The 8141-nt window shown below is 53.2% G+C and overlaps 15 non-coding genes across 15 annotated transcripts; all 15 read right to left on the bottom strand.

Annotated features, from left to right (window-relative positions):
• Positions 1-340: 340 nt before the first annotated feature.
• Trnah-gug (transfer RNA histidin (anticodon GUG)) lies at positions 341-412 on the bottom strand. The gene has a single exon. It is a non-coding gene; the product is annotated as a tRNA-His (tRNA).
• A 374-nt stretch (positions 413-786) lies between these two features.
• Trnae-cuc (transfer RNA glutamic acid (anticodon CUC)) lies at positions 787-858 on the bottom strand. Its single transcript has one exon. It is a non-coding gene; the product is annotated as a tRNA-Glu (tRNA).
• Positions 859-1303: 445 nt separating this feature from the next.
• Trnal-uag (transfer RNA leucine (anticodon UAG)) lies at positions 1304-1385 on the bottom strand. Its single transcript has one exon. It is a non-coding gene; the product is annotated as a tRNA-Leu (tRNA).
• Positions 1386-1824: 439 nt separating this feature from the next.
• Positions 1825-1896, bottom strand: Trnah-gug (transfer RNA histidin (anticodon GUG)). Its single transcript has one exon. It is a non-coding gene; the product is annotated as a tRNA-His (tRNA).
• A 374-nt stretch (positions 1897-2270) lies between these two features.
• On the bottom strand, positions 2271-2341 carry Trnae-cuc (transfer RNA glutamic acid (anticodon CUC)). The gene has a single exon. It is a non-coding gene; the product is annotated as a tRNA-Glu (tRNA).
• A 444-nt stretch (positions 2342-2785) lies between these two features.
• On the bottom strand, positions 2786-2867 carry Trnal-uag (transfer RNA leucine (anticodon UAG)). The gene has a single exon. It is a non-coding gene; the product is annotated as a tRNA-Leu (tRNA).
• An 880-nt stretch (positions 2868-3747) lies between these two features.
• Trnae-cuc (transfer RNA glutamic acid (anticodon CUC)) lies at positions 3748-3819 on the bottom strand. The gene has a single exon. It is a non-coding gene; the product is annotated as a tRNA-Glu (tRNA).
• A 445-nt stretch (positions 3820-4264) lies between these two features.
• Trnal-uag (transfer RNA leucine (anticodon UAG)) lies at positions 4265-4346 on the bottom strand. The gene has a single exon. It is a non-coding gene; the product is annotated as a tRNA-Leu (tRNA).
• A 440-nt stretch (positions 4347-4786) lies between these two features.
• Positions 4787-4858, bottom strand: Trnah-gug (transfer RNA histidin (anticodon GUG)). The gene has a single exon. It is a non-coding gene; the product is annotated as a tRNA-His (tRNA).
• A 377-nt stretch (positions 4859-5235) lies between these two features.
• Positions 5236-5307, bottom strand: Trnae-cuc (transfer RNA glutamic acid (anticodon CUC)). The gene has a single exon. It is a non-coding gene; the product is annotated as a tRNA-Glu (tRNA).
• Positions 5308-5751: 444 nt separating this feature from the next.
• Positions 5752-5833, bottom strand: Trnal-uag (transfer RNA leucine (anticodon UAG)). Its single transcript has one exon. It is a non-coding gene; the product is annotated as a tRNA-Leu (tRNA).
• A 439-nt stretch (positions 5834-6272) lies between these two features.
• On the bottom strand, positions 6273-6344 carry Trnah-gug (transfer RNA histidin (anticodon GUG)). The gene has a single exon. It is a non-coding gene; the product is annotated as a tRNA-His (tRNA).
• A 374-nt stretch (positions 6345-6718) lies between these two features.
• On the bottom strand, positions 6719-6790 carry Trnae-cuc (transfer RNA glutamic acid (anticodon CUC)). The gene has a single exon. It is a non-coding gene; the product is annotated as a tRNA-Glu (tRNA).
• A 444-nt stretch (positions 6791-7234) lies between these two features.
• Trnal-uag (transfer RNA leucine (anticodon UAG)) lies at positions 7235-7316 on the bottom strand. Its single transcript has one exon. It is a non-coding gene; the product is annotated as a tRNA-Leu (tRNA).
• Positions 7317-7755: 439 nt separating this feature from the next.
• Positions 7756-7827, bottom strand: Trnah-gug (transfer RNA histidin (anticodon GUG)). The gene has a single exon. It is a non-coding gene; the product is annotated as a tRNA-His (tRNA).
• Positions 7828-8141: the final 314 nt, after the last annotated feature.

Here is an 8141-nt window from a genome sequence, read left to right as displayed (position 1 = left end):
CCCACTGGAAGCGTCTCTTTAGGCCACCCACAACAAGAAAATGCCGTGCCCGCCATATGGTAGCGACGCCACTTGTCTGTAGCTGTCGTAGTTAAGGAGACAGCATCAAGAGACGTTTTCGTGCCGTGACCAGGTTTCGAACCTGGGCTTTCCGTAACCACTAAAGTATCGTAGCTGTACCTGTCAGGCGGAGCTAGAATGCTCCATGTAACAAACATATGTGAGCTCAAGTACAAACTGCGGCCTGCGGAACACGAGTGAAAAACCAAGAAAGCACTGTGATTTCGAGTACTCGTGCACTATCGTCAATGCAACGGCAGCAAGGAAAAACTTTCAAAATTGCCGTGACCAGGATTCGAACCTGGGTTATTGCGGCCACAACGCAATGTCCTAACCACTAGACGATCACGGCCACGGAGGCGCCCCCGAAAGCAGCTGGCTGGAATGCAAGTGTCGATACACAGCAAAGCCTAGGCCAAGGTGTACGCCACAGCAGTGGCAGACACGGTCTCCATCACATGCATACGAGCAGATGAACGTGCCTGCGCTGTCGGGACACTAACTACAGTGGTTAGCTGCATTCACCTCCGTGGCAATGTCTTGCAGTCCTCCAAGCCTCTTGACTACAGACATGTGACTCGATAACAAGTGGACAGACGCAGCATCTCTCTCGCCGTCGGGTGTTGCCTCGAATCATACTTAACGTGGCTTTCTGCACGCGTCAGCGTAGCGTCAGTCGAGCAAAGTCGAGACAAGTCGCATAAGAGGAGCAACAAAAACGCGCATTTCCGGTACCGGGAATCGAACCCGGGCCTCCTGGGTGAGAGCCAGGTATCCTAGCCACTAGACTACACCGGATTACAACGCCAGTGCTCCTCCAGCGAACGCAGCAACCACCCACGATTAACTGACGACAACTGTAAAAAATTCCACTCTCGCACGCTATAGAACGGCATGCTCTGGACGCATATCGTGGAGACGAACGCCAGCAGTGATGAGAGCAAAAGGCGCCTACAAATCCTGCCGTTGCACCACGTACTGTTCTACGACAATTCACGAAGCAGACGCTCACGCCTTGTTGTGCTGTTTCCTTTGCGGGCAATGAGTGCATGTGACTTCGATGCAGGAAACATTACACGTTTGGCAGCAGTGGGATTCGAACCCACGCCTCCGAAGAGACTTGTGCCTGAAACCAGCGCCTGAGACCGCTCGGCCACGCTACCTACGCAACACGCGCGTCACATGAGCTGCGTCCTACTCCACGAGAACACACAGCAACGGCACAAAAATGAGACGCCAAAATTGGCAACGGTGGGATTCGAACCCACGCCTCCGAAGAGACTGGTGCCTAAAACCAGCGCCTTAGACCGCTCGGCCACGTTACCCTTGCAAGAGCGGCGGCAAAACGTTCCCTTTGTACTACAAAGATCACTTCGAAATGGAAGTATCTTGGCAATCGCCGTGCCATGTATTTTCACTGCTCTCCCACTGGAAGCGTCTCTTTAGGCCACCCACAACAAGAAAATGCCGTGCCCGCCATATGGTAGCGACGCCACTTGTCTGTAGCTGTCGTAGTTAAGGAGACAGCATCAAGAGACGTTTTCGTGCCGTGACCAGGTTTCGAACCTGGGCTTTCCGTAACCACTAAAGTATCGTAGCTGTACCTGTCAGGCGGAGCTAGAATGCTCCATGTAACAAACATATGTGAGCTCAAGTACAAACTGCGGCCTGCGGAACACGAGTGAAAAACCAAGAAAGCACTGTGATTTCGAGTACTCGTGCACTATCGTCAATGCAACGGCAGCAAGGAAAAACTTTCAAAATTGCCGTGACCAGGATTCGAACCTGGGTTATTGCGGCCACAACGCAATGTCCTAACCACTAGACGATCACGGCCACGGAGGCGCCCCCGAAAGCAGCTGGCTGGAATGCAAGTGTCGATACACAGCAAAGCCTAGGCCAAGGTGTACGCCACAGCAGTGGCAGACACGGTCTCCATCACATGCATACGAGCAGATGAACGTGCCTGCGCTGTCGGGACACTAACTACAGTGGTTAGCTGCATTCACCTCCGTGGCAATGTCTTGCAGTCCTCCAAGCCTCTTGACTACAGACATGTGACTCGATAACAAGTGGACAGACGCAGCATCTCTCTCGCCGTCGGGTGTTGCCTCGAATCATACTTAACGTGGCTTTCTGCACGCGTCAGCGTAGCGTCAGTCGAGCAAAGTCGAGACAAGTCGCATAAGAGGAGCAACAAAAACGCGCATTTCCGGTACCGGAATCGAACCCGGGCCTCCTGGGTGAGAGCCAGGTATCCTAGCCACTAGACTACACCGGATTACAACGCCAGTGCTCCTCCAGCGAACGCAGCAACCACCCACGATTAACTGACGACAACTGTAAAAAATCCACTCTCGCACGCTATAGAACGGCATGCTCTGGACGCATATCGTGGAGACGAACGCCAGCAGTGATGAGAGCAAAAGGCGCCTACAAATCCTGCCGTTGCACCACGTACTGTTCTACGACAATTCACGAAGCAGACGCTCACGCCTTGTTGTGCTGTTTCCTTTGCGGGCAATGAGTGCATGTGACTTCGATGCAGGAAACATTACACGTTTGGCAGCAGTGGGATTCGAACCCACGCCTCCGAAGAGACTTGTGCCTGAAACCAGCGCCTGAGACCGCTCGGCCACGCTACCTACGCAACACGCGCGTCACATGAGCTGCGTCCTACTCCACGAGAACACACAGCAACGGCACAAAAATGAGACGCCAAAATTGGCAACGGTGGGATTCGAACCCACGCCTCCGAAGAGACTGGTGCCTAAAACCAGCGCCTTAGACCGCTCGGCCACGTTACCCTTGCAAGAGCGGCGGCAAAACGTTCCGTTTGTACTACAAAGATCACTTCGAAATGGAAGTATCTTGGCAATCGCCGTGCCATGTATTTTCACTGCTCTCCCACTGGAAGCGTCTCTTTAGGCCACCCACAACAAGAAAATGCCGTGCCCGCCATATGGTAGCGACGCCACTTGTCTGTAGCTGTCGTAGTTAAGGAGACAGCATCAAGAGACGTTTTCGTGCCGTGACCAGGTTTCGAACCTGGGCTTTCCGTAACCACTAAAGTATCGTAGCTGTACCTGTCAGGCGGAGCTAGAATGCTCCATGTAACAAACATATGTGAGCTCAAGTACAAACTGCGGCCTGCGGAACACGAGTGAAAAACCAAGAAAGCACTGTGATTTCGAGTACTCGTGCACTATCGTCAATGCAACGGCAGCAAGGAAAAACTTTCAAAATTGCCGTGACCAGGATTCGAACCTGGGTTATTGCGGCCACAACGCAATGTCCACTAGACGATCACGGCCACGGAGGCGCCCCCGAAAGCAGCTGGCTGGAATGCAAGTGTCGATACACAGCAAAGCCTAGGCCAAGGTGTACGCCACAGCAGTGGCAGACACGGTCTCCATCACATGCATACGAGCAGATGAACGTGCCTGCGCTGTCGGGACACTAACTACAGTGGTTAGCTGCATTCACCTCCGTGGCAATGTCTTGCAGTCCTCCAAGCCTCTTGACTACAGACATGTGACTCGATAACAAGTGGACAGACGCAGCATCTCTCTCGCCGTCGGGTGTTGCCTCGAATCATACTTAACGTGGCTTTCTGCACGCGTCAGCGTAGCGTCAGTCGAGCAAAGTCGAGACAAGTCGCATAAGAGGAGCAACAAAAACGCGCATTTCCGGTACCGGGAATCGAACCCGGGCCTCCTGGGTGAGAGCCAGGTATCCTAGCCACTAGACTACACCGGATTACAACGCCAGTGCTCCTCCAGCGAACGCAGCAACCACCCACGATTAACTGACGACAACTGTAAAAAATCCACTCTCGCACGCTATAGAACGGCATGCTCTGGACGCATATCGTGGAGACGAACGCCAGCAGTGATGAGAGCAAAAGGCGCCTACAAATCCTGCCGTTGCACCACGTACTGTTCTACGACAATTCACGAAGCAGACGCTCACGCCTTGTTGTGCTGTTTCCTTTGCGGGCAATGAGTGCATGTGACTTCGATGCAGGAAACATTACACGTTTGGCAGCAGTGGGATTCGAACCCACGCCTCCGAAGAGACTTGTGCCTGAAACCAGCGCCTGAGACCGCTCGGCCACGCTACCCTACGCAACACGCGCGTCACATGAGCTGCGTCCTACTCCACGAGAACACACAGCAACGGCACAAAAATGAGACGCCAAAATTGGCAACGGTGGGATTCGAACCCACGCCTCCGAAGAGACTGGTGCCTAAAACCAGCGCCTTAGACCGCTCGGCCACGTTACCCTTGCAAGAGCGGCGGCAAAACGTTCCCTTTGTACTACAAAGATCACTTCGAAATGGAAGTATCTTGGCAATCGCCGTGCCATGTATTTTCACTGCTCTCCCACTGGAAGCGTCTCTTTAGGCCACCCACAACAAGAAAATGCCGTGCCCGCCATATGGTAGCGACGCCACTTGTCTGTAGCTGTCGTAGTTAAGGAGACAGCATCAAGAGACGTTTTCGTGCCGTGACCAGGTTTCGAACCTGGGCTTTCCGTAACCACTAAAGTATCGTAGCTGTACCTGTCAGGCGGAGCTAGAATGCTCCATGTAACAAACATATGTGAGCTCAAGTACAAACTGCGGCCTGCGGAACACGAGTGAAAAACCAAGAAAGCACTGTGATTTCGAGTACTCGTGCACTATCGTCAATGCAACGGGCAGCAAGGAAAAACTTTCAAAATTGCCGTGACCAGGATTCGAACCTGGGTTATTGCGGCCACAACGCAATGTCCTAACCACTAGACGATCACGGCCACGGAGGCGCCCCCGAAAGCAGCTGGCTGGAATGCAAGTGTCGATACACAGCAAAGCCTAGGCCAAGGTGTACGCCACAGCAGTGGCAGACACGGTCTCCATCACATGCATACGAGCAGATGAACGTGCCTGCGCTGTCGGGACACTAACTACAGTGGTTAGCTGCATTCACCTCCGTGGCAATGTCTTGCAGTCCTCCAAGCCTCTTGTTGACTACAGACATGTGACTCGATAACAAGTGGACAGACGCAGCATCTCTCTCGCCGTCGGGTGTTGCCTCGAATCATACTTAACGTGGCTTTCTGCACGCGTCAGCGTAGCGTCAGTCGAGCAAAGTCGAGACAAGTCGCATAAGAGGAGCAACAAAAACGCGCATTTCCGGTACCGGGAATCGAACCCGGGCCTCCTGGGTGAGAGCCAGGTATCCTAGCCACTAGACTACACCGGATTACAACGCCAGTGCTCCTCCAGCGAACGCAGCAACCACCCACGATTAACTGACGACAACTGTAAAAAATCCACTCTCGCACGCTATAGAACGGCATGCTCTGGACGCATATCGTGGAGACGAACGCCAGCAGTGATGAGAGCAAAAGGCGCCTACAAATCCTGCCGTTGCACCACGTACTGTTCTACGACAATTCACGAAGCAGACGCTCACGCCTTGTTGTGCTGTTTCCTTTGCGGGCAATGAGTGCATGTGACTTCGATGCAGGAAACATTACACGTTTGGCAGCAGTGGGATTCGAACCCACGCCTCCGAAGAGACTTGTGCCTGAAACCAGCGCCTGAGACCGCTCGGCCACGCTACCTACGCAACACGCGCGTCACATGAGCTGCGTCCTACTCCACGAGAACACACAGCAACGGCACAAAAATGAGACGCCAAAATTGGCAACTGTGGGATTCGAACCCACGCCTCCGAAGAGACTGGTGCCTAAAACCAGCGCCTTAGACCGCTCGGCCACGTTACCCTTGCAAGAGCGGCGGCAAAACGTTCCCTTTGTACTACAAAGATCACTTCGAAATGGAAGTATCTTGGCAATCGCCGTGCCATGTATTTTCACTGCTCTCCCACTGGAAGCGTCTCTTTAGGCCACCCACAACAAGAAAATGCCGTGCCCGCCATATGGTAGCGACGCCACTTGTCTGTAGCTGTCGTAGTTAAGGAGACAGCATCAAGAGACGTTTTCGTGCCGTGACCAGGTTTCGAACCTGGGCTTTCCGTAACCACTAAAGTATCGTAGCTGTACCTGTCAGGCGGAGCTAGAATGCTCCATGTAACAAACATATGTGAGCTCAAGTACAAACTGCGGCCTGCGGAACACGAGTGAAAAACCAAGAAAGCACTGTGATTTCGAGTACTCGTGCACTATCGTCAATGCAACGGCAGCAAGGAAAAACTTTCAAAATTGCCGTGACCAGGATTCGAACCTGGGTTATTGCGGCCACAACGCAATGTCCTAACCACTAGACGATCACGGCCACGGAGGCGCCCCCGAAAGCAGCTGGCTGGAATGCAAGTGTCGATACACAGCAAAGCCTAGGCCAAGGTGTACGCCACAGCAGTGGCAGACACGGTCTCCATCACATGCATACGAGCAGATGAACGTGCCTGCGCTGTCGGGACACTAACTACAGTGGTTAGCTGCATTCACCTCCGTGGCAATGTCTTGCAGTCCTCCAAGCCTCTTGACTACAGACATGTGACTCGATAACAAGTGGACAGACGCAGCATCTCTCTCGCCGTCGGGTGTTGCCTCGAATCATACTTAACGTGGCTTTCTGCACGCGTCAGCGTAGCGTCAGTCGAGCAAAGTCGAGACAAGTCGCATAAGAGGAGCAACAAAAACGCGCATTTCCGGTACCGGGAATCGAACCCGGGCCTCCTGGGTGAGAGCCAGGTATCCTAGCCACTAGACTACACCGGATTACAACGCCAGTGCTCCTCCAGCGAACGCAGCAACCACCCACGATTAACTGACGACAACTGTAAAAAATCCACTCTCGCACGCTATAGAACGGCATGCTCTGGACGCATATCGTGGAGACGAACGCCAGCAGTGATGAGAGCAAAAGGCGCCTACAAATCCTGCCGTTGCACCACGTACTGTTCTACGACAATTCACGAAGCAGACGCTCACGCCTTGTTGTGCTGTTTCCTTTGCGGGCAATGAGTGCATGTGACTTCGATGCAGGAAACATTACACGTTTGGCAGCAGTGGGATTCGAACCCACGCCTCCGAAGAGACTTGTGCCTGAAACCAGCGCCTGAGACCGCTCGGCCACGCTACCTACGCAACACGCGCGTCACATGAGCTGCGTCCTACTCCACGAGAACACACAGCAACGGCACAAAAATGAGACGCCAAAATTGGCAACTGTGGGATTCGAACCCACGCCTCCGAAGAGACTGGTGCCTAAAACCAGCGCCTTAGACCGCTCGGCCACGTTACCCTTGCAAGAGCGGCGGCAAAACGTTCCCTTTGTACTACAAAGATCACTTCGAAATGGAAGTATCTTGGCAATCGCCGTGCCATGTATTTTCACTGCTCTCCCACTGGAAGCGTCTCTTTAGGCCACCCACAACAAGAAAATGCCGTGCCCGCCATATGGTAGCGACGCCACTTGTCTGTAGCTGTCGTAGTTAAGGAGACAGCATCAAGAGACGTTTTCGTGCCGTGACCAGGTTTCGAACCTGGGCTTTCCGTAACCACTAAAGTATCGTAGCTGTACCTGTCAGGCGGAGCTAGAATGCTCCATGTAACAAACATATGTGAGCTCAAGTACAAACTGCGGCCTGCGGAACACGAGTGAAAAACCAAGAAAGCACTGTGATTTCGAGTACTCGTGCACTATCGTCAATGCAACGGCAGCAAGGAAAAACTTTCAAAATTGCCGTGACCAGGATTCGAACCTGGGTTATTGCGGCCACAACGCAATGTCCTAACCACTAGACGATCACGGCCACGGAGGCGCCCCCGAAAGCAGCTGGCTGGAATGCAAGTGTCGATACACAGCAAAGCCTAGGCCAAGGTGTACGCCACAGCAGTGGCAGACACGGTCTCCATCACATGCATACGAGCAGATGAACGTGCCTGCGCTGTCGGGACACTAACTACAGTGGTTAGCTGCATTCACCTCCGTGGCAATGTCTTGCAGTCCTCCAAGCCTCTTGACTACAGACATGTGACTCGATAACAAGTGGACAGACGCAGCATCTCTCTCGCCGTCGGGTGTTGCCTCGAATCATACTTAACGTGGCTTTCTGCACGCGTCAGC

This window comes from Schistocerca cancellata, unplaced genomic scaffold (genome assembly GCF_023864275.1).
Source record: "Schistocerca cancellata isolate TAMUIC-IGC-003103 unplaced genomic scaffold, iqSchCanc2.1 HiC_scaffold_620, whole genome shotgun sequence".
Classification (NCBI taxonomy): Eukaryota; Metazoa; Arthropoda; class Insecta; order Orthoptera; family Acrididae; genus Schistocerca; species Schistocerca cancellata.
The sequence above is the reverse complement of the archived record's forward strand: the minus strand, read 5'-3'. Positions and strand labels throughout refer to the sequence as shown.